General features: G+C 36.1%; 1 non-coding gene across 1 annotated transcript; it reads left to right on the top strand.

Moving 5' to 3' along the window:
• The first annotated feature begins 23,999 nt into the window (after positions 1–23,999).
• Positions 24,000–24,102, top strand: LOC145794366 (U6 spliceosomal RNA). Its single transcript, XR_014334289.1, has one exon. It is a non-coding gene; the product is annotated as a U6 spliceosomal RNA (small nuclear RNA).
• Positions 24,103–25,019: the final 917 nt, after the last annotated feature.

Genomic DNA, 25,019 nt, shown 5'->3' with positions numbered 1-25,019 from the left:
GAACCAAGTCCAGAATACAGTATACAAAGGAAGGAAAAACCGGGATCGCTATAACCTCCCCCCCTTAAAGAATTTCGTCCCCGAAATTAGGTACAAGATTTTTTTTTTAAAGAGTTTTCTCTATTTCTCACAATACGCTAACATTCTATTAAACAACCTGACCCATTACCAGTCAATCCCATCTCTTTTCAAAAGGCATTTCACATTATACATAACAACTTGTATTATCAACATGCATTTTCCTTTCAAATTTAACAGTTTTCAACATCTATAATTTCCATCTCCATATCATATTCAATCTCATGATATAACTCCAATTCTACAACACATTCAACATATGCAGTGTTACACTAACTTCCATTATGAGGCAAGTTTCAAAATACTTCCATTAACCAAAACATAAACTATGTTTCACAACTTAAGTTATATTCAATACACTTAAGGTGCAATATTACAACAAAATAAGAAACATATGTTCAAGCATCTACAAATAGATCCGGATACTTCTCTCGGACCTCCAACTCGCGTTCCCAAGTGGCTTCCTCCACCCCGTGATGTTTCCACAAAACCTTTACCAAAGGGATGGTCTTGCCTCGCAAAACTTGATCCCGTCTATCCAAGACCCGAACCGGTCTCTCCTCATACGAGACATCCTCATCTACCTCTAAGTCGGTCCAATCCAATACATGCGATGGATCTGGCTCATACTTCCGGAGCATACTCACATGAAACACGTTATGTACTCCGGATAACTGCGGCGGCAAAGCTAAACGATAAGCAGCCTCGCCAATCCTCTCAAGGATCTCAAAAGGGCCAATAAATCGAGGGGACAACTTCCCGCTTTTCCCGAACCTCATCAATCCCCGCCTAGGTGATATCCTCAGAAAGACATGATCACCCACCTCAAACACCAAAGGTCTCCTCCTACGGTCGGCATAAGATTTCTGGCGACTCTGGGCTGTAACAAGTCTCTTACGGATAAGCTCAACTTTCTCCGTCGTTTCTCTTACCAATTCCGGACCCAACAAAGGTGCATCGCCCACCTCGGCCCAGCAAACTGGAGACCTACACGGTCGGCCGTACAAGGCCTCAAACGGTGCCATACCGATACTAGATTGGAAACTATTGTTGTAGGCAAACACCACCAAAGGCAAGTGTCTCTCCCACGACCCACTAAAGTCAAGAACACAAACCCGAAGCATATCTTCAAGGATTTGAATAGTACGCTCGGACTGCCCGTTAGTCTGAGGATGATAAGCCGTGCTAAAGGTTAACTTTGTGCCTAAGGCACTCTGCAAACTCTGCCACAACCTGGCAGTAAAACGAGGATCTCTATCTGAGACGATCGTCACTGGGACCCCGTGCAACCGCACTATGTCCCGAATATATAAACCGGCCAGATGGTCTACCGAATCTCTCACGCGCATAGGAATGAAGTACGCCGACTTAGTCAACCGGTCTACAACCACCCAAATAGCGTCACTACCCCGCTGAGTCCTCGGAAGACCTACAACGAAGTCCATAGTGACATGTTCCCATTTCCACTCGGCAATAGGCAAGGGTTGCAACAAACCCGCTGGCCTCTGATGCTCGGCCTTCACTTGCTGACAAGTAAGGCACTTAGACACGAAAGCTGCCACATCTCTCTTCATACCCCGCCACCAAAACTGGCGACCCAAATCCTGATACATCTTAGTGCCTTCCGGATGCACCGCAAGGCGTGAATGATGAAACTCTCGGAGTACCTCCTCTCGACAAGACTCCGGCACAAACAGACGGTCTCGGTATCTCACACTCAGGTCGGGATACACCGTCAAACCCTTCTCAACCTTCCCACTGGAAATCTTTTCTCGAAGAGATTCTACTTCAAAGTCACCTCTCTGAGCCTCTAACACTCGAGTCACAAGAGTCGGCTGAGCAACAACAGAAAACAAGGCTGCAGTCCCAACGGATTCGCCCAGAAGCAAATCAAACTCCCCAAGTGCACCTAACATCTCCCACTCTCGAATGGCTATACTAGCTATGTCACCAACAGATTTCCTGCTAAGGGCGTCGGCCACTACATTAGCCTTCCCCGGATGATAATGTAATTCAAAGTCATAATCCTCAATAAACTCCATCCACCTCCTCTGTCTCAAGTTCAAGTCTTTCTGTATAAACAGATATTTCAGACTCTTATGATCCGAGAATACCTCGAACTTCTCACCATAAAGATAATGCCTCCAAATCTTCAAGGCAAAGATCACAGCTGCTAACTCAAGATCATGCGTAGGGTAATTCTTCTCGTGTATTTTCAACTAACGTGAGCCATAGGCAACCACTTTCCCCTCTTGCATCAACACACAACCCAGACCCTCTCGTGAGGCGTCACAATAGACTGCATAACCTAACCCTCTCTCCGGAATAATCTAGACCGGAGCAGTGGTCAGTCTAACTTTCAACTCCTGGAACGACTTTTCACAAGTCTCACTCCATACAAATTTGACTCCCTTCCGAGTCAATCTAGTCAAAGGTGAAGCTAACCTGGAGAAATCCTTCACAAACCGGCGATAATACCCAGCTAACCCCAGGAAACTGCGGATCTCAAACACACTCTTAGGCTGTGCCCAATCTTGCACTGCCTCAGTCTTGGATGTATCAACAGACACTCCTTCCCAGAAACTACATGGCCTAAGAACTTGACCTCTTCTAGCCAGAACTCACACTTCCCAAACTTAGCATAAAGCTTATGGGCTCTAAGTAACTCAAGCACCACTCTCAAGTGTTCTTTGTGCTTCTCCTCAGAAGGTGAATAGATAAGGATGTCGTCCACGAAGATGACTACAAAACGATCTAAAAATTTCCGGAATATTCGGTTCATCAAATCCATAAATACTGCCGGTGCATTGGTGAGCCCAAATGGCATCACCAAAAACTCATAGTGGCCATACCGCGTACGGAATGCCGTCTTCGGAATATCCTCCTCCCTGACTCTCAACTGATGATAACCCGATCTCAAGTCTATCTTCGAGAAACAACGGGAACCCTTCAACTGATCGAACAGATCATCTATACGAGGCATAGGGTACTTATTCTTAACCGTAGCCCGATTCAATTTCCGGTAATCTATACAAAGTCTCAAAGCACCACCTTTCTTTTTAACAAAGAGGGCCGGTGCTCCCCATGGCGAAACACTAGGACGTATAAAGCCCTTATCTAGCAACTCCTGGAGTTGGATCTTCAACTCAACTAACTCAGCTGGGGCAAAACGATAAGGTGCCATAAAAATCGGCGCCGTGCCAGGCACTAAGTCAATAGAGAACTCAATCTCCCTGTGGGGTGGCAAACCAACAAGATCCTCGGGAAAGACGTCCGAGTACTCACAAACCACTCTTGGTAACACAGTCTGGGTCTCACTACACTCACCACTCTCAAAGCTAGCAAGTAGACCACCAAGCTCACTCCGCCCTCGTAGATCATACCCCGGTGGCAAAACACTACCAACTCGGTCCCCCAGAAAATAAAAACACTCCCCGCTCACGGTACAACAAGTGACCCTCTGGCGGTAGCAATTAATAACTGCCCGGTATGACGATAACCAGTCCATACCCAAAATAACATCAAAGCCCTTCATGGGCATAACTACAAAAGGAAACAGAAGTCTATGATCGGCAACCTCTATATCACAACCCCTGACACCTTGTTTCAAGATCAATTCACCCCCAAGAGGTGACATTACACAAATAGGGGATGCTAACTGTGCTAACTCCAACTCCAAAACAGATGCAAATGCAGCAGACACAAAGGAATGAGATGCACCCGTATCAATCAAAACACTAGCAACCGAGTTGCAAAACAATAAGGTACCTCTCACAACAGATGGTGCCGGCACAAGATCCTGCGCGGTAACAGCGTACACGCGCCCAGACGACCTCTGATCAACCTGCTCACCCCTAGGAGCATAAGACTGCTGCACCGACTGGGACGATGAAGCCCCTTGATTGGCCCTCGAGGCCTGACCCGACTGAGCTGGCTGCTGACCCTGAATCTGCCTCAAACCAGATGCACCAGGTGTGCCACCCAACTGCGGGCAATACCTCTTCATATACCCTGGCTGACCACACTGATAACACGAGAGTGGCTGGCCTCTACCCTGACTCTGGCTCTGAGATCGAGCCGAAGATGATGCTGCTCTCTGCACTCCTCCCCTCTGAGGACAAACTGGAGACTTGTGGCCCAGCTGGCCACACTTGAAACAGGTAATGTCTCCCTGACTGCCTTTCCCCGAACTAGCACTTGGCACAGGAAAAGTCGATCTAGAAAAGCTACCCTGAAACTGTTGAGGTTTAAAACCCTTATGTCTCCTACCATCACTCTGACCATCCTGACTCCTCTTGGAGCCCTTCTGTCCTTCCTCCTCCTCTTGCATCATGATTTCCATGTGGGCTGCAGCATCAACCATATGCCCATAATCCCGAATCATAGTTCCCCCAACTCGCAGCTTGAGACCACGCCTCAACTTCTTCTCAAACTCAATACAACGGCGTTCCTCAGACGCCACCAACTCAGGTGCAAACTTGGACAAGCTAGTAAATGTAGCCTCAAACTCGGCCACTGAAGAACTCGACTGCTTAAGTTGGCAGAACTGGTCTCTCAGCTTCTCCCTAACTGCTGGAGATAAAAACCTCTCCTGGAAAGCATTCACAAAAGCCTCCCATGTACCTCCTATCCGACCCTTAGTGAACTTCCACCACTGACCCGCATCTCCCTTCAGCTGGAAAGATGCCAAGGTCACTTTCAACCCCTCGTCTTCGATGCCAAGCATCTCAAACGTCTTCGTTGTCTGTTCGAGCCATTCATCTGCCTTAAGCGGCTCTTTAGGATCACCCACAAATTCATCCGGGTTAGATCGGAAGAACTCCCTCTTCAGAAAGGAAGGTCCTGCATCTACAACAACAACCCGAGCTTGATTCTCAGCTCTGAGAATGCCTACTGACTCCCTGAATGCCCCTGCTATCTCTCGGGCTAGAGCGCCCATAGCCTGCTAGCCTACTGGCTCGGCCACATTGGCCTGGCCAACTCCCTCATGTACTGCTGGAACCTCCTCTGGCACAGGCACCTCCTGCCTACCCGGCCTACCACGCCTACCACGCCCTCGTCCTCGTCCTGACATCCTAATAAAGAAACCAAAGATGTTAGCACATTAATAAATGTGCCGAAACTAAACACTTGCGTCCTAATGCATTGAATAACAATAATTCATTCCACATAAGCACATAATCACATAAGCACCTACGAATTTCATTCCTGGATGATACTAGTCCCGAAGCGTCACTATAGTTCCGGTTGGAAGCAGCATTGATCAAGTGCCTTTCCAACAAGACTACTAGAAACTCAAGGGTCCATTAACATCCTAGAAACTACGTTCCATACCCACAGAATCACATAAACATGTCATCATATAAGCATATAACATTTCACTAAGTCTCTATCAAACGAGACGAACCCATTGTGATACTAATCACTTCCCACGTACCCAAAGTATTCAAACCCGGTACGCTCTGATACCAAGTTGTAACGCCCTCAAAATAAACCCATTATATATATATCATTGCCAATCAATATTTAAAGGAAACAATTCATTAATTCATTCATCAGAGTATCACTAAATAAAAGCATTACAAGTAACATCAAATTAAATGCCCTACGGGCTAACATCTTTCCAAGCCAACACTTGGACACAAAATATGAGTTCTAACTCAAATACAAGTAAAGCCCTAGGCTTGAATGTTTACATGTAATATCAAATAAATAAATAACAACTAAACTAAACAGAGTCTTCAACTCCAATTCCTTCCAAGCTAAGTCCTTGGAGGTAGCTTATCACCTGAACCTGAAAATGATGTTCCCATAAAGGGTGAGCCACAGCCCAGTAGAAAAATACTAAACCAAATATAAGCATTGAATAAAGTTATAGCATTCAATAGATGGTTAACCAAGATAATCAATTATAACTTAATTCCGTCTCATGACACTAATGTTTATGACATGTTCCAATTCCCATTATTATCAATATGGCTCAGAACCTGGCCAAACTTACAACAGTGAACTATATAACATATTCACATTACTTCCAATATCAACAACACAAATGAGACTCAGGCTCATATCAAAACACTTCATACTTCCCATTTGATACACATTGTAGTGCTGTATCAATAACATGTAAAAACACTTCAATATAATAAGCACACATAATAGTGATGCTAATGGAGTCCATCCCCTATCTCCTCCCAAACAAAATCCGGTTTAGAGGTCCATCCCCTATCTTCCCCTAAACCGTGGAGTACATCCCCTATCTCCTCCCAAACAATATGCATATGCAATGCTCAAACAATACATGTAATTTCTGTATTAATTCAATAGTTTAAATTTATGACTTAAACAAATTGATTAGTTTCAATTTTCCCTAATCCACATGCAATGTCTACAACAAACACGACTATCCTCCACCGATAGCCCAAAACAGTTATTTCTAGACTGGAAATAAATATATCAACAATTCAATAGGTGAGTGATTTTAATTATCCAACTACACCATTTAATCAATGAATTCCTCAATTTCATGCATTTAACCAATTTCCCCAATTTCCTTAAATTAATTATACAAATTAATTTATTAATACAACTAGGGTTTTTTCCAAAATTACCAAAGTACTCCCAACATATCAAAATATCAAAACTTAGAACAAAACTTATAGGATGGAGTAGGAAATCCCTACCTTAAAGAGAAGAACTCGAATGGAGAAGATGACGAAACTCCAAAGTGCCCCAAATCCTCTCTTTTTTAGATTAAAAGAAAGCTCTCGCGAAGCTCTACCTTTCTTCCAAAGGAACTAGGGTAGAAGACCACAAGGAATAGATCAAATCTTAGAGAGAAGGTGAGAGTAGAGAGAGAAACTCTCAAGTGGCGGTTTTTAAAGAGTTAGGGAAAAGAAGTAGGTCAAAAAGTGATCCAAAAAGTGAAATCACGGACTGATGTAGTCGATTCCCCGCTCGAGCGTTAAAAACCCCGCTCGAGCGTCAGACACAGACTCACGCTCGATCATGAAAAGGGCCGCTCGAGCGTCGATTGCACACTTCCAGAAGTTTTGCAGGCGATGGTATCTGCTCGAGCGTAAAACTCTCCGCTCGAGCGGAGGGACAAAATCAAGGGATCACGCTCGAGCGTAAAAACTACCGCTCGAGCAAACGAACTGCAGAGTAAAGTACTGGGAGATGGATAACCACGCTCGAGCGTCAAAACTCCCGCTCGAGCGGATAAACAACAACGAAGAGCCCGCTCGAGCGTTAAAACTTCCGCTCGAGCGTGAAGGCCAAAATCTGGGCATCACCTTTTGGTTTCAAAGTGCAACCAACCTGTTTTAAACCTGCCCATCACAACCCAAGACTCAAACACAAAGAGTAAAGGCTAGAAGTGATAATGATACAAAAACAAGTCCACGAAACCAAGTCCATAATACAGTATACAAAGGAAGGAAAAACCGGGATCGCTATATAAATAATAGCTAACTATATATATATTTATATAATAGTAGTAGTAGATATTATTATTTTGGTAAGATATTAACTTTTCTTTAAATATGTTTATATATTGTATGTATAATTCTAGAATCAAAATTTTAATTATAATTTTAGTCTCATACGTAAATATGAATTTATAATTTCTTTGGCTCATTAAAGGTTTGTGAATAAGTTGGAGCTCGAATCAAACCTAAGCCAACTCAACTCGAGCTTGTTAAAATCTTAATAAACAATCTCGAACATACTAAAACTCAATTTGGCTTGCCTCGTTTACAGCCCTAACCACAAGGAGTCATAACAAAATCATAATTAAGTCATAACTAAAGTTATAATAAGTCATAACAAAATATTATAAGTATCATAATTAGAACATATGGTACACACCCCAAAATGGGATGTGTATTGTAAGATTTTCTTTATTTTAATTAGCCTACGATCCCCCTTCTTTAACTTATATGACAACAAATTTACATAGAAGATTTGGATTGCCTTTAGTCTAAATTTGGTTTGGAAGGTGTTGTTTAGACCTGTGGGCCTTGCCACGGGTCTCGTTTCGATAATTTGAACCATTTAATTTATAGAGTCCTTCATGTAAATCATCCGCACAAAAAATTACGTCGATTCAATAATTGTAATCTGTTCAATTTATAGTGTTTATTACCAAAAAAATTAATGATCTTTTTTAAAAAATACACTTATCGTCAATATTTTTTGGAGACAAATGTAATAGGTTGAATAAATTACAATTATTGAATTGATCTAATTTCTTATGTGGATAATATACACAAATGTCTCTACAAAATGAAACGGTTCAGATTAAAGAAACATGACCCGTGGTGCATCTCACGGGCCGAAAAGCACCTTTTGGACTCGAGAGAAGCCTAGCCCTTATATAAAATAGGATTGGGCTTTTCTCTAATTCAGAAGAGTGCGTTGTTTAGAAGAATTTTTTATATGCGGATAGGGTATATGTCATGTGATACCTTCTATTATTGTAATTGGCTTTGACAGTAGGGTCCACTACATTTATGTTAAGTGTTTGGAGAATAATAGTGGGCATATACATTTGTGATTAGTGGAAGGCAGCGCCACGTGTTACCCTATTGACATACAAAAATTTCTTGTTGTTTAGACTCATGGAGTCACCATACATTCCGTTTTCCAATGATCCAAATCATTTATTTTATGGAGTCTTTCGTGTATATCACCTATACAAAAAAGTTAGATTAATTTGATAATCATAACATGTACAATTTATCTCATTTGTTTTTTTTTTTTTTTAAAAAAAAAGAAAAAGAAGAAGAAGATAACTATGTTTTTAAAAATAGACTTTGATGACAAAAATAATAAATTGAACAAATATGATTATCTAATTGATTTAACGTTTTGGGTACATGATATACATGAAGGTTCATACAAAATGAACAATTTGTATCATCAAAACGGGACATATAGTGAACCTCACGGGTCCGAATAATACCCTTCAATTTAAGATTTGAACTGAAGAGAAATTAGACTTATAAAATAATTTTAATTATACATATAAGATGATAGAATCTATTATAAAAGTACTGCTTGACTCAAATTGACTCAAATTACTTCACCTACATTCACGGCATGGAGTTGGGAAGAACCATTCAATCAATTCTCAACTCTAATCCGCCGTAATCAACCCTAAATGTTTATGCGGCCCCCCAATAGACTTGACTTTGATTATTCAAATTTGGACAATTATATGCCACACACCCACTTTATGAATATGTATCATACATTATACATAAAAGATTGGGGAAACTACATCAGTGTAGTTTTTCAAAAAAAAAAAAAAATCAAAAAATTAATGAAAGTTTTTATAAATATTAATAATTAAATTTATAAATTTTTTCATTAATTTGTAAATGTTTTCTCCATTTTCCACTTATGTGTAATTTTCTCTAAAAGATTTGCAATCACAAAACAATTTCTTTCTCAATTTTCCACTCAAATTGCAATTTGACATTGTAACCAGGGCATACTCTAAGGTAGTACTTCCTTCCTTAATTCCAAATTTGAGGAAAATCACTGCATAAGTACTTCTGTCACTTTCAAGGTACATCAACTTAGAATAATTTGCGCATTTCAACATATCTAAACTGATTATAAAAAACGGAAGGAATATATTATTTGTCTACTTTTTTTTTCTTCACAAATGTCATATCCGGTTATGAAACGAAACTCAAGGTATGCTGAAATCAAAGAAAACCAAGTAAAAAGAAGGGATAATTAATATTTTTTAGTGCTCACTGTCTCGCTCTCGGATCAAGCAACAACCTATTCCAGTCAACTTCAATAACTTGCAGTCTACTAATAAGCATAACTCCGTTTTACAATTTTTGAGTTGAATCACCACTGAATCTTTTATTAACTTTAACTTTTGTATGCGTGAGATTGAACGTTCATAATTTGTGAGATTTGTCAATTATTTTATTTTCAAATCAAATAAAAATGGGGTTAGTTTTTGACATTTATGTAATCCTGTTTGATAACGATCACAGTTTATTATTTACATAAAACATTAAATATTTTTTATGATTATTTTTTATAAAAAATGAAAACAAAAATATATTTGATATACACGTTTTAAAAGTTTATTTTGAAATGAAAGAGGTGTCTGGCGAGAAATGTTGACCGAAGGTAATTATCGATAGTCACATATTGTTGGATAATCTTCACTATATTTAAATTAATTAATTCTATTTGGATACTAAACGAAAAACAGAATATAAAAGAAATATAGGAAATGAGAGAAAATTGTTTGATTACAAAAATCAAACTAGAAATAAAATTAAATAAATAAAAACATATTTTATTTTGTTACAAAAACAAAATTAAAATCTGATTTAATAAACAAATAAAACAGAAAATAAATAAATAACTTACTTGATTAATATCTTGAATATTATTCTGATCAAGTTCAGTGTTTGACACTGTGACCTTAAGACAGATTGTCCTCTCCACGGTGCTTTCAGAATATGGACGTCTATCTCTCAAGATGAAATGATCAACAACAAATAAATGCAGCACTACAATTTATTTGTTTAACAAACACACTAAGTGTTTATACTCTTTCTCACAAAAATTAAATACAGCAAAATGAAGAACAAATTTGCAGAGGTGAAGTACAAAATTTCTGAATCTAACATCAAATGAGGGCTGTCCTATTTATAGATGGATTGGTGGCTGCAGGTTTTGAATTAAACAGGTGCAAACCTGTTTGAACAGGTATGAAACCTGTTTGGTTTTGAATTAAACAGATTTAAATCTGCTGGATTCAAATTTGAATAGATAAAGACCGTAGGGTCTTGTTTGGGTGTAGGGAAAAATGGGAACAGTTTTGTTCCAGAATTAATTTCAATTATAAACAGTTGGACAGATTTTATTTCAAAAAAATAAAATTAAATCCAAATGTTTTTGGCTCCAAAAGATTAGTATTGGGCCGAACAAGCCCAACCCAACCTCACACCACGCACCCGCGCCCAAGCCCAGCCTGCCCGACCAGAGGGACGGCGGCGGCGGCACGCACGCACGCGTGTGGTGATTTTTGGGTCCAATGGGTCTAGCCTATTTTGCCCATAACCTCACTCTCTACAAAACTTGGGTACCCCTTGGGGCACACCCTAAGGTCCAATCCCATGTCTTATAAACCCACTCAAAACTTCCCACCAAATCAATATGGGACAAGCCACTTTTCAACATTTAAGGATTTTCCACCAAAAACTGCATTTCCATGGAGTATACTTTGGCTTCAATTTCCCATTCACTCGGTAATGGTTTTGAGCAACCAAATATACCACGTGAATCACAACGCGGCATAGAACGCGTTACCACTTTGACCCGCTAAATATGGCGCTCAGGTCCCACCTAAATAATAGACCAAAGTTAGGAAAAAATTCTGGTTTCCAACCATTTCCAACAATCCCCCATATGAATGGAATTTGATGACAACGGAAATGCAACAATATGCAAAATTTATCGAAAGAGTATAAGTCGAAAATATCTTGCATCAGGATAGGTAGCTTTCGGCCTTGAACCTTCCCTAGTGATAACCTATCGGACTTACTAGCTAACCAATGGAAGCGATGCCTTGAACTGTTCAGCCGTTTGTGTAAACCAAGACAATAGATTTCACACAAAATCTCTTCTAACATATCGTGGTTCTCACTGTTGTGTTCATTTTGGCCTTGAACGCTCCTGGTTATCATGAGTGTTTCTAGAGAATTTAGCCTTTTTCATTCTCATAGAACCGGCCCCAGTTCGACACGCATATAGGTGATTCTTATTGTGAGTATCTCCTTATACTCGTCTTGATTTTATGCCTCAATCAAGATATAAGTAATCATTAAAAGCAAAGCTTATCCTTATACCACTGCATACAACATATGCTGTAGATATCACTCTCACCATAGGAATGGGTAAGGAATTTTAATCCCCTGGTGATTTCTGGTGAGCCACACATAACTTAGTTGTCCCTTTGAACTTAGTTCTTGGGATCTCCAGTCATATAAGTAGGGTTACCATCATGATGACTCTTATGTAATAGGTTTTAATCTCATCCCCTTTGATGAACTATACACTAACTCTTTTGTCAAACCTTTTGTTAACGGATTCGCAATATTCTCTTTAGATTTTATATAATCTATTGAGATTATTCCATTTGACAACAATTGCCTAACGGTATTATGTCGACGACGAATATGTTGTGACTTATCGTTATACATATGATTTTGTGCCCTGCCTATTGCAAATTGACTATCACAATGAATGCAAATAGTTGGCACAGGTTTTGGCCACATTGGAATGTCTTCTAAGAAGTGACGAAGCCATTCTGCTTCTTCTCCTGCTTTGTCTAAAGCAATGAACTCAGATTCCATTGTGGATCGCACAATACATGTTTGTTTCGTGGATTTCCAAGAAACAACAGTGCGTCCCAGAATAAAGACATATCTACTTGTGGATTTTGAATCTTTAGTATCTGATATTCAATTTGCATCATAATAACCTTCAAGTACTGCTGGATATCAAGTAAAGTTCAAACCATGATCACGAGTAAATCTTAGATATCTAAGAACCCGAATGATCACTTTTCAATGGTCTTCTCTGGGGTTACTAGTGTACCTACTCAATTTACTGATAGTATAAGCTATATCAGGACGAGTACAATTCATTAGGTACATTAGGCTTCCAATGATTTTGGAGTATTTTAGCTGAGACACTGCATCACCTTTGTTTTTTGATAAATAATATTGACGTCTATAGGTGTTTTAGCTAAATTCATATCATCCTTGATAAATTTACCAAGAATTTTTTCAATATAATGTGACTGAGATAATGCATATTCATCAGATGTTTTAGTAATTTTCATACCTAATATAACATCTGCGACCCCCATATCTTTCATATCAAATCTTTTGTTAAGCATCTGCTTAGTTGATTTGATCATGTTTTGACTGCTTCCAATGATAAGCATGTCATCCACATAAAGACAAACTATGACATATCCTTGGTCAGTGTTTTTAATATAGACACATTTGTCACATTCGTTTATCTTACACCCATTAGTAAGCATTGCATGATCAAATTTTTCATGCCATTGCTTAGGTGCTTGTTTTAATCCATAAAGAAATTTTACAAGCCGACAAACTTTTTTTCTTGCCCCGACACTACAAACCTTTCGGGTTGCTCCATATAGATCTCTTCATTTAGATCACCGTTTAAGAAAGCTGTCTTAACATCCATTTGATGTATTTCTAAATTAAACAACACTGCTATAGAAATAAGCATACGAATGAATGTTATTCTTGTCACAGGGGAATATGTGTCAAAATAGTCCAGACCTTCCTTTTGTCTGTAACCTTTTACTACAAGTTTTGCTTTATACTTGTCTATTGAACCATCTACTTTCATTTTTCTCTTGAATATCCACTTATATCCAAGAGGTTTAGAACCAGGTGGAAGATCCACCAATTTCCAAGTATGATTTTGCATAATGGATTCAATTTCATTATTAACCGCCTCTTTCCACAAAGGTGCTTCAGGACCTGTCATTGCTTCCTTAAAGCTTTAAGGTTCATTTTCTAACAAGTATGCCAGAAAATCTGGACCAAAGGATTTTGATGTTCTCGCTCTCTTACTTCGTCTTGGTTCATCATCAGTTAAATCCTGTTGGTCGAGACCATTACTAGCCTCTTGTGTTTGATTGTCATTAGTCTCTTGACTTTGTGTACAATTATAAGTTCTTTTCTGTGAACTTAATTCCTGTCCTTTCTTGTAAGGAAAGACATGTTCAAAAAACACAGCATTCCTTGACTCTATAATAGTGTTCACATTTATATAAGGTATTTCTAATTTATAAGTCAGAAATCGATATGCATTACTATTCTGAGCATAACCAATAAACACACAATCTACTGTTTTTGGTCCAATCTTAGTCTTTTTAGGAACATGAATTTCAATTTTTGCCAAAAACCCCCCACACTTTTAAGTATTTGTAGGAAGGCGGTCGACCTTTCCACAATTCATAAGGAGTGCTGTTGGTTTTCTTGTGGGGTGTTCTGTTGAGAATATAATTAGCAGACAATATTGCTTCCCCCCACAAGTTCTGTGGTAAGCCTGAACTTAGTAACATGGCATTCATCATTTCTTTTAGAGTTCTATTCTTTTTTTCAGCAATTCCATTTTGCTGAGAAGAATAGGGTACTGTAGTTTGGTGAATAATGCCATGTTGTGCACAAAATTCATTTAATAGTGCATCATATTCACCACCCCTATCACTTCTAACCATTTTAACGGTTTTACCAAGTTGATTTTCAACTTCTGTTTTGTAGAGTTTAAACATTTCTAAGGCTTCATCTTTGCTTCTAAGTAAGTACACATAACAATATCTGTGCAATCATCGATAAATGTTATGAAATACTTTTTGCCTCCTCTAGTTTGAACAAATTTAAGATCACATACATCTGTATGAATTAATTCTAGAGGTTCTGTTTTCCTTTCAACTAATTTAAATGGAGCCTTAGTTAGTTTTGCTTCTACACAAATTTCACATTTATGATTAAGATTAATTTCAAACTTTGGTATATAATCTAAACCAATTAATCTACGCAAAGCATCAAAATTCACATGTCCTAATCTACCATGCCATAAATTCGACTTAAGAATATAAGCAAAAGATGTGTTATTCTCATTCATAGCAACTTTTGGTACAACTGTCATTACATTTAGTTTGAAGAGACCATCACTCATGTATCCCTTACCAACATACATACCACTCTTTGTTAATATATATTTATCAGACTCAAAAACAAGCCTAAAACCATTTTTACTTAACAAAGAACCAAAAACTAAATTCTTCCGGATGTCAGGTACATGCAGTACGTTGTTGAGGGTCAGTTATTTCCCTGATGTCATCTTCAAGACCACTTTCCTATGTCCAGCCACAGTAGAAGTAGAAGAATTTCCCATAAAAAGTTGTTCACCATTTGCAGCCTCATTGTAGGTAGTGAACATCTTCTTGTCCGCACAAATATGACGAGTTGCCCCAGTGTCAACCCACCATTCCTTGGGATTTCTAACCAGATTAGCCTCAGACACTACAGCAGAGAGGTTGATGTCATTCACTCCGTCAGAGATGTAATCTAGTTCAGTTACATTGGCCTGATTAGTAGTCTCCTCGCTTGTACTTCCATGATCCTTCTTAGGGCGGCGGTAGTCAGAAGCTCGATGTCCAGTTTTGCCACAGTTATAGCATTTACCTTTGAACTTCTTGTTGCCATTGTTGTTGCCTTGTTTAGGACCATCTCCAGTAAACTTCCTCTTTTTGTTATGTAGTTTATGAACTTGTTCAACCACATTAGCCTTGGACTCAATGGGATTTTTTCCATTCTTCTTTTCAGCCTTTCGGTTATCTTCCTCAATTCTCAGTCTTACAATAAGTTCATCCATGGTCATCTCTTTGCGTTTATGTTTTAAATAATTTTTGAAATCTTTCCAAGCCGGTGGTAACTTTTCCACTAAAGCAACGACTTGGAAAGACTCACTTAGAGACATACCCTCAAAATGAATATCATGTAAAATTAATTGAAAACTTTGAACTTGAGAAATTACCGTTTGAGAGTCTACCATAATGAAGTCCAGAAATTTACCGACAATAAATTTCTTCGTGCCGGCATCCTCTGTTTTGTATTTCTTTTCCAAAGAATCCCATAATTCTTTTACTGACTTCAAAGGACTGTAAACATTATACAGCATATTGTCAAGGCCATTGAGGATATACTTTCTGCATAAGAAATCTGAATGTTTCCAAGCATCTACAGCGGCAGCAACTTGCCGATCACTTTCACCCTCTTTAAGTGTTGGAGCCTCTTCATGGAGAAACCGGGCCAAATTAAAAATTGTAAGATAGAACAACATCTTCTGCTGCCATCTCTTAAACTCAGTACCGTTAAATTTTTTCGATTTTTCTCTATGATTTATTAGTACATGAACATGGTTCTGGATAGGGACCGGTGTTGGTGTAACAATCGGAGTACCACTTCCAGTTGCAGTTTCAGTGGCAGTAGCCATAATCTCTGATTACAAAAATCAGAAAAAATTAAAACACAAATTAATTTTCTAGTTACTAAAACCAGAAAATAAATTATTACACAAAATACTTTTATTTTCCTTGTTACTAAAACTAGAAAAATAAAATACCACAATAATTTTCTATAACACAAATTAATATTCTGCAATTATTAATGACACCAGTATATTACTACTAGTTGTCAAAAAAAAAGAGACAGTATATTACTACTATCTGTCAAATAGCATAAACCACAATTTGTTTTTCCAACCAGAATATGTCTTTATGAAATCACAGAAAATTAAATACAATGAAGATACCAAAAATGGATCTGTCTTAAGATTGTTGGACAATCTTCACCGTATTTAAATTAATTAATTCTGTTTGGGTACTAAACGATAAACAGAATATAAAAGAAATATAGGAAATGAGAGAAAAATTGTTTGATTACAAAAATCAAACTAGAAATAAAATTAAATAAATAAAAACATATTTTATTTTGTTACAAAAACAAAATTAAAATCTGATTTAATAAATAAATAACTTACTTGATTAATATCTTGAATATTATTCTGATAAAGTCCAGTGTTTGACACTGTGTCCTTAAGACAGATTCGTCCTCTCCACGGTGCTTTCCGAATATGGATGTCTATCTCCCATGATGAAATGATCAACAACAAATAAATGCAGCACTACAATTTATTTGTTCAACGAACACAGTAAGTGTTTATATTCTTTCTCACAAAAATTAAATGCAGCAAAATGAAGAATAAATTTGCAGAGTTAAAGTACGAAATTTTTGAATCTAACATCAAATGAGAGTTGTCCTATTTATAGATGGATTGGTGACTGTAGGTTTTGAATTAAACAAGTGCAAACCTGTTTGAACAGGTATGAAACCTGTTTGGTTTTGAATTAAACAAATTTAAATCTGTTGGATTCAAATTTGAACAGATAAAAAACCGTAGGGTCCTATTTGGGTGTAGGGAAAAATCGGAACAATTTAATTCCGAAATTAATTTCAATTCTGGACAGTTGGACAGATTTTATTTCAAAAAAAATAAAATTAAATCCAAATGTTTTTGGCCCAAAAAGATTAGTATTGGACCAAACAAGCCCAACCCAACCTCACACTACGCACTCGCGCCCAAGCCTAGCCCGCCCGACTGGATGGCAGCGCGCGTGTGATGATTTTTGGGTCTAATGGGTCTAGCCCATTTTGCCCATAACCTCCCTCTCTACAAAACTTGGGTACCCCTTGGTGCCCCAAGATCCAATCACATGCCTTATAAACCCATTCAAAACTTCCTATCAAATCAATGTGGGACAAGCCACTTTTCAACATTTAAGGATTTTCCACCAAAAACTCCATTTTCATGGAGCATACATTGGCTTCAATTTTCCATTCACTCGGTAATGGTTTTGAGCAACCAAATATACCATGTGAATCACAACGCGGCACAGAACGCGTTACCACTTTGACCCACTAAATTTGACACTCGGGTCCCGCCTAAATAATAGACCAAAGTTAGGAAAAAATTCTGATTTTACTCAGAATTTTCCAACAATTTCAAACACATATTATGGTCAGATGTTAATCGGCCGCTGAAAGTGGTGGCCAAAGATGGATTTTGGCAAGGAGAGGTGGCCAAAGGTGGTTTCCATTAGTGGGACGTGTTGTCTGGAGGCAGGGCTGGCCCTAAACATTCAGAGGCCCAAAATGAAGTGTTAATTTGGGGCCCTATAGTTTTACATATCACTTAAAAAGATAAAATCAATTCAAAATAGTTATTAGAAAATTTTAAAATGAGCAAATTTACTTTTATTGTTTTATATTTTAACTATTTACACAAGGAAAAAAAAAGTAGTACACAAAAATCTAGAGTAATAAATTAATTGAACGGAGTATCACTTAAACATTACTGTTTTTGTATTTGTAGTTGTACAATTGAATTAAGAGCTCTTGCTTGAGATTCAATATTCATTTATACTTTCTAGGAAGTATGATTAAATAAATATTCCATTCCATAATTCAATAGGCAATGGTCAATTCAATTATAGAGATTTCAACTTTTAAGTAAAGTGAACAAACAGTTGAAGTAAAATTTTGAAATGATATAAAATTTAAATTCATCTACAAAGAATATTAAGACCAAAGAAGTTCAATATCAAAATAGTGAATTGGGTAGGAGAAGTTTGGTAAAGTGAAATCAACTACTTAGAGCCCTCCCATAATAAAAGTAGTATACTATTTTTAGGTTTGGTATTAAGCACTGGACGAAGTTGGGTTTTAGTATGGGAATCTTCCACATATAAAAGCAGTTTTGTTTTTGAATTTGGTGCTAAGGGCTTAGAGTTAAGTGTGATAAAAATAATTGAGGCTTTTCATTTAATTGAGGTCCTAAGAAAAAAAAATTACCCAATATTATAAGAATTATTTTTTACATGAGGCCCTATTTTTCAGTTCAAATCTGGGGGCCCAAAGCAGCGCTTTGCTGGCTTGCCCCTAGAGCCGGCCCTGGCCGGGGGGTAGGGGGGAAAAAATCCTACATAAGTTAAATCAACTCTTTTATAGGTACAAAATTTTTGTAAATTTTATAAAATTGTTTATAAGTTCTATGAAAACAAATATCAAACAAGTTTTTTATAGCCTATAGGGCAATTTATTCATAAATTTCTCTTCACCTACTTATGTTCCACTTAATTCAAATTATTTTTTTATATTCTAACAAGTCCTATGAGTGACATTGTTACCAAAATACCCCTAATAATAATAGAGTGAAGCGCATATTAATGTTAACATTGACAGTATAAACGTTTAGTAACTTTTTTGTTGGTATTTTTCGCCTTTACTGATTTTTTTTTAATTAAAAATAAACTTTAAAATTTTAGATTATACTCAACAAGACGAACAAGAAAATTAAAAAAATCAAAAAAAGAATTAAAAAAAATCTAAAAAAACAAAAATTAGTAAAAAAAAAACTAGTGTTTTGACTTATTTTAATTTTATTTTATTGAAAATTTTCAAATTTCTTGACTTTTTTGATTCGTTTACACAAAACGGACTAAAAAAGTAAAAATTTTGACATAATTTTAAAAAATGTCATGAAGGCTCTGTTTGTTTCAATTTAAAATATTTTACACAAAAAAATATTTTTGTTTTTATTTTTCTGCGTTTGGTTGACATTTGAAATAAAAACATTTTATTGCCTAAAATAGAAATTTTAATTCACTAAAGTGTCATTTATAACTTTTTAGTAAGCTAAAACATTTATTTGAAAAGGTTAAATGTATTGAAAAGGTAGTGAGTGAGAGTCAACTTTATAAAAATTGACTTACGAAATTTTAAAGGGAAGTCATTTTTCAAAAAAACGATGCAAAAATATTTTTCTTAAAAAATGTTGTACTTACTTTTTGTTCAATCAAACAACAAAAAATGAGTAATCAAAACCAACGGAACTTAAGCAAAAAAGTTCAAAAAAGAGATGTGACTCATTTATAAGTTCCCAAATAATCCCTAATGCTGTGTTTGGTTGAGGGATTTGAGGAGGGATTGGAAAGAGAAATGGAAAAGGTAAGTGAAATGTGAATAAAACATACCTATATTTCACATAGTTTTACACATTTTTCATTTCCCTTTCCAAATTCTTTTCCAATACCTCCAACCAAACACAGCGTAAAATCAAATTAACTCTCCTTGTCTAAAGACTCCTAAAAATAAAGATTGTGAATAATTATGAATTTTAATTACAAGAACAGAAAAAATAAAAGGAAAATTTACTCATAAATCTTATACAGAGGAATGTTGATCCATTTAGTTTTTAGAGTTTTCTTATGAACCAATTAGTCATTTTTTGTTTTAAAAAGTTGCATTTATTTGATTTGGTGTCATTTGAGTTTAAGTGAATGGCTTTTTGTGATTTATATTTCTAATTTTGTAATTTGTTTTTGGGATGAGAATGGAAATGTGAGGTGTGAAAGATTCTTTTTGGGGGACTAGTGGTTGAAGTATTGGTTGTCGAGTGTGAAAATATGCATTTCTGTTAGTGCGGTTTTCTGGTGTTACATTAGAGTATTACGTTTGGAAAAGTACACTGAGGAGTTTTTGTGTGTTATATTAATTGGAGTGTTACGTTTGAAAAAAAAAATACACTAAGAAGTTTTTTTAGAATGTTACATTGTTACATGTGAGAAAAATAAACCAATGAGTTTTTGTGTGTTACATTGATTAGAGTGTTACGTTTGGGTTACGTTTGGAAAAAGTGCACTAAGAAATTTTTGTGTATTACATTGATTGAAGTGTTACGTTTGGAAAAAATATACTAAAGAATTTTTTTAGAATGTTACATGTTACATTTGGGCCTAAATTCCTTTGTTTATTTCTCTTTCGTGTAGTTGTTGAATTTTCAGTTATTATTGAGTTAGTGGCCAATTTAATATAATATTTTTTATATTTGTAATTAATCTCTTATATTGACTTTAAAATACTTAAAACATAACTAAAACCTCAATGAAATATAACTAAGCTATAATGTTAAAACATTATTTTTATAGTTGAATAGAGAATGCCAAGAATAATTGATTGATATGTGCAAAGCCCTACTGAAAGCAAATTGTGATGTGGCTCTTCGTTGGAAGTCTTCTGAAGGGACCATTGCAGTTTTGCTTCATGATGATCGTGGTTGCCTTGTGGGTGGTTTGGTTCGAGAGGTTGCAATTTTTTTAGTAATCTAAGGGGAAGCTTTAGTAGTTCGACTTGCATGTCTTATGGTCAGCTCCTTGAACCTATCCTCGGTGGCGATTGAAGGGAATAACAGGAGGCTTATTCATTTTTGTGTGACGCTCCTCCTTGGGAGTTTTGCACTGTTATTGTTGATGTTAGGTCTTTTGCTAGGCAATTTCAGTTGTCTTTTTCTTGGTGTTCTAGGAATGCCAATAGATAGTCCAAGCTTTTTTAGGTGGCTATCTTCCTTATAATTTGTAACATTAATTCGTCGTGCAAAGAGGGCAAGAAAATCATTTATCTGGCCCCCAATAGACTTGACTTTTGATTATTCAAATTTGGACAATTATATGCCCCACACACCATACCCACTTTTGAATATGTCCATACATTATGCATAAAAGATTGGGGAAACTGCACAACAGTGTAGTTTTTCAACCAAAAAAAAATTAAATTAAATTAATGAAAAATTTTATCAACATTAGCAATTAAATTTACAAAATTTTTCATTAATTTGTAAATATTTTGTCCAATTCCAACTTAAGTGTAATTTTGCCTAAAAGACTTGCAATCATAAAATTGCAATTTCTTTCTCAATTTTCTACTCAAATTGCAATTTGACATTGTAACCAGAGCATACTCTAAGGTAGTACTTCCTTCCTTAATTCCAAATTTGAGGAAAATCACTGATTAAGCACTTCTGTCACTTTCAGGCACATCAATTGACATGGATTTCCACATTTCAACATAAACATCCAAATGTGCAGAAAATCATGGAATAGACTCTAAGTCATGAGTGATTATGTTGTAATCTCGAAACATTACTCTATATTGTTCGTCATTTGATACTTGCCAAGTTATTATTAAAAAATTTAACAATAAATATTAAGTCTTATTATTTTAACGAAGAAGTATCAAATAAAAACATTACTTGAATTTGACCCAGAAGCAAAAATAATCTTTCCTAAATCATATAAATAATTGTATGGGACCAATGATTTGCCTTTGCCATGTATAAAACACAATGAATCTTAATGAAACACTTTTTGTTTGTGCAATACCATGACTGAATACTTTAGGTGTCCTATTTGCCATTCTTTTTCTTATGTAATAGGAACCGTGGTTATGTATAAATTATGGATTTGAAGAAAAGATTTATTTAAAAAAAAAAAATGAAACACTTGGAAAAAAAATAAATCAAATATTATTATTTTTCTTCAATTTTTTCTTTTTATTTTTTTTTTCTCCTGGCAAATCTCTTCTTAAATCTATTATCTAAACACGAGCTTCTATTGGAAAGTTGACTCTTTAGACTATTTTTGTCTTTAAGTACCTGTATTCCGAAGTTGTTTACCAAAGGCTAACCCGAGTAAGGCCTGAATTGCCCATAAATTCTTTTTTTCCAAGCTAATTAATTTGTTAAAATTAGACTTTATCAATATTTTTTTCGGTAATCATTAGTAATATCAAATCAAATAATTTATCTAATGTTAGTGAGATGGAGAACAGAGATAAGAATTGCAAAATCGTGCAGTGGTCTTTACCATTTCTTAGAGCATCTCCACTAAGCCAGTTATATTTTTAGTTAAACTTTAGCTAAAAAGAATTGATTTATATTTTAGTTAGTCATCTTTTCAAACACGCTTTACAACAAACTCTCTATTCTTTCTCTATTTTATTTAAATATTTTTTTTCAATTGTCACAGTTTTTTAAAAAAAGCTTTTGTTTATGATAATATTTTTAAACAATCATATTTTTTCAGCAAATATATTAAAGAAAATATTAAGCAAAGTTAGAAGACAAGTTTCAAGTATTACAGTGTTAAATGTGTATATATTTTTTTAAACGAGCATTACCTACAATAAATTATTACAAAAAATAGCATTAAAACAACAAAATAAAATGCTATATTTAGTGCCAAAAATGTGTATCAATCATATGAAAATTATTAGGTAGGTAATTCTACCGTATCATGTGATGTTACTTATGAGGTGTTCCTCATAAATAAAAAATCACAAAATATATTAAATGAGTAATTTTTATATTTTAATTACTTAACAAATGTGAGCCAACGCTATCCCATCAATAAACATTTTTACTAATCATTGAAAAAATTACTAAAAAAATTAAAAAGTAAAAAAATATTTTAAAAATCATTTACATTTATCATTCAAAATTGTTCATATAACGATCTAAATAATTTTAACATTATTTAACAGCTAATAATTTAAGTTTATATTTAGGGGTGGTTTGGGATGTCCTAAATTAGTGTACTTTTTGACTTTTTATAAAATGATGTATAGAAAAGTAAAGAGGAAATGTTGATTGATGTGACCCAAAAAAGATAAAAAGATGGACTAAAATAGGTTATGCCAAACCACCCCTTAATATTTTATATACAATTTGGGTTTTGGGTTAGTTGGATTGTATAGTGCCTTTGCCTAAGTCAATCCCAAATTTAATTTTAATTTCAAAATTTCTACCAAAATCCTGCATTAAATTAAAAAATATGTTACACAATTCTTAAAAAATTCAAAACTAGACTTAAGTTGCTTTGGTTGAGTCCATCACCAAGCCATTGCTTTTTTTTTCTTTTTCTTTTTTTTCTCGTTTTTTTTATCAGCAAAAGAGAAAAATTTATTGATAAAAACCAACATACAAGCAAATAGTACATCAATAGAGTGAAAAAAGGGTAGTGCATGACTAGATCATACCAAGATCACATGATCCTAATTAAGTTGGCACTAAAGAGCAAGCCCAACCATATGCAAACAAATCACCACGAGTTGGAGAGAAACCAACCAAAAAACACAACCAAATGACAAAACAGAGGACAACTCTAAGCCTTTAGATAAAATCCAATACACAAGACAAGCTGCAATAGCATTATACAGGTCCAGACAATCACATATTAGTCCTAAGGGCCATATGTGCACCAGCCAATGCTTCTTCTAACTCATTAGCTCTTGGTCTTGATCTTGATGGTCTTTAATCCTTCCAAAAAGAACAGAAAATCATCATTAACATGAGTAGATGATCTTGTGAAAGAAATGGAAGCAACATGGGGAAAAAAAAATTTAATTAAACATGGAAACAAAGGTGGCTGAACCATAGTCCCTTCGGGGACATCCGATAAAATTGGAACGATACAGAGAAGATTAGCATGGCCCCTGCGCAAGGATGACACACACAAATCGAGAAATGGTCCAAATTTTTTGTTAATGACCTAGTGCATAATTTGCAACAGATTAGAAGATGCTTGGCTTAGGAGTTTCTGCAGCAGATTGAATGGGATCTTTGTGACTTTCTGCAGCTTTGGGTGGGTAACGCAGAGGAGGTTTCATTGATTGATTGCCAAATGATTCTGTGTAAATCAGTATGTTAGACTCTGGCCGTCTGGTGTACTGGGCTGGCTAATTGGCCTTAGGGAATAATTGGCATCTGACTAGTGTAATCTTGGTGGTTGTTAATGGTTGATCTGTGTGGGAGGAAGAATAGTCTGTTATGCTCCGAATGCTGTATGGTTGGAGTGCAGTTGGAGCTATTGCACTGCTGTAGTTGGCTGTTTGCTGATGGGTTTGCTACTGAAGTCCATCCTTGTATCTGATTTGCTTCAAGTGCAATACTGATAGGGGTATCCTGCTACTGCTGCTAATTGATGGTATAGTCCTGGAGTCTTAGGCTGTTGATGGCTAACATATATTTGGTGGTCTGAATTGGTTGTTGATCAATCTCAGCCAGTGGTGTTGTAGTAGTGGTTAGCAGATGACTGTGCACTGGTTTGCTGTGGTTGGTCTGGCTCGGGTTTGCTACTGTTTTGCTATAGACAGGAAGGGTGGTCTCCCCATCCTCTTCTGCCAGCTGCTGTGAGATTGGGGTGTGTGTTTTTGTTTTTGTTTCCCTTTTTGGTTGGATTCTCTTCAACCTTCAGGCTCGAGCTAGCATATGATTGTGCATTCCCCTTAGTGCCAACCTAGTTGGGATTAGGGTGGTTTACTTTGATGCTTTTTGCTCGTGCCTCCCCTCCTTATTGATGTATACCATGTTGTTTTTGTTATGTTATCATCAATAAAGAGTTTTCTTTTGCTGATCCAAAAAAAAAAAAAAGGTGGCTGAACCATAAAGCCGATAAA

The sequence above is a fragment of the Camellia sinensis genome, chromosome 6, assembly GCF_055761805.1.
Source record: "Camellia sinensis isolate YWXY chromosome 6, ASM5576180v1, whole genome shotgun sequence".
Classification (NCBI taxonomy): domain Eukaryota; kingdom Viridiplantae; phylum Streptophyta; class Magnoliopsida; order Ericales; family Theaceae; genus Camellia; species Camellia sinensis.
This window is presented reverse-complemented; position numbering and strand designations above follow the sequence as displayed.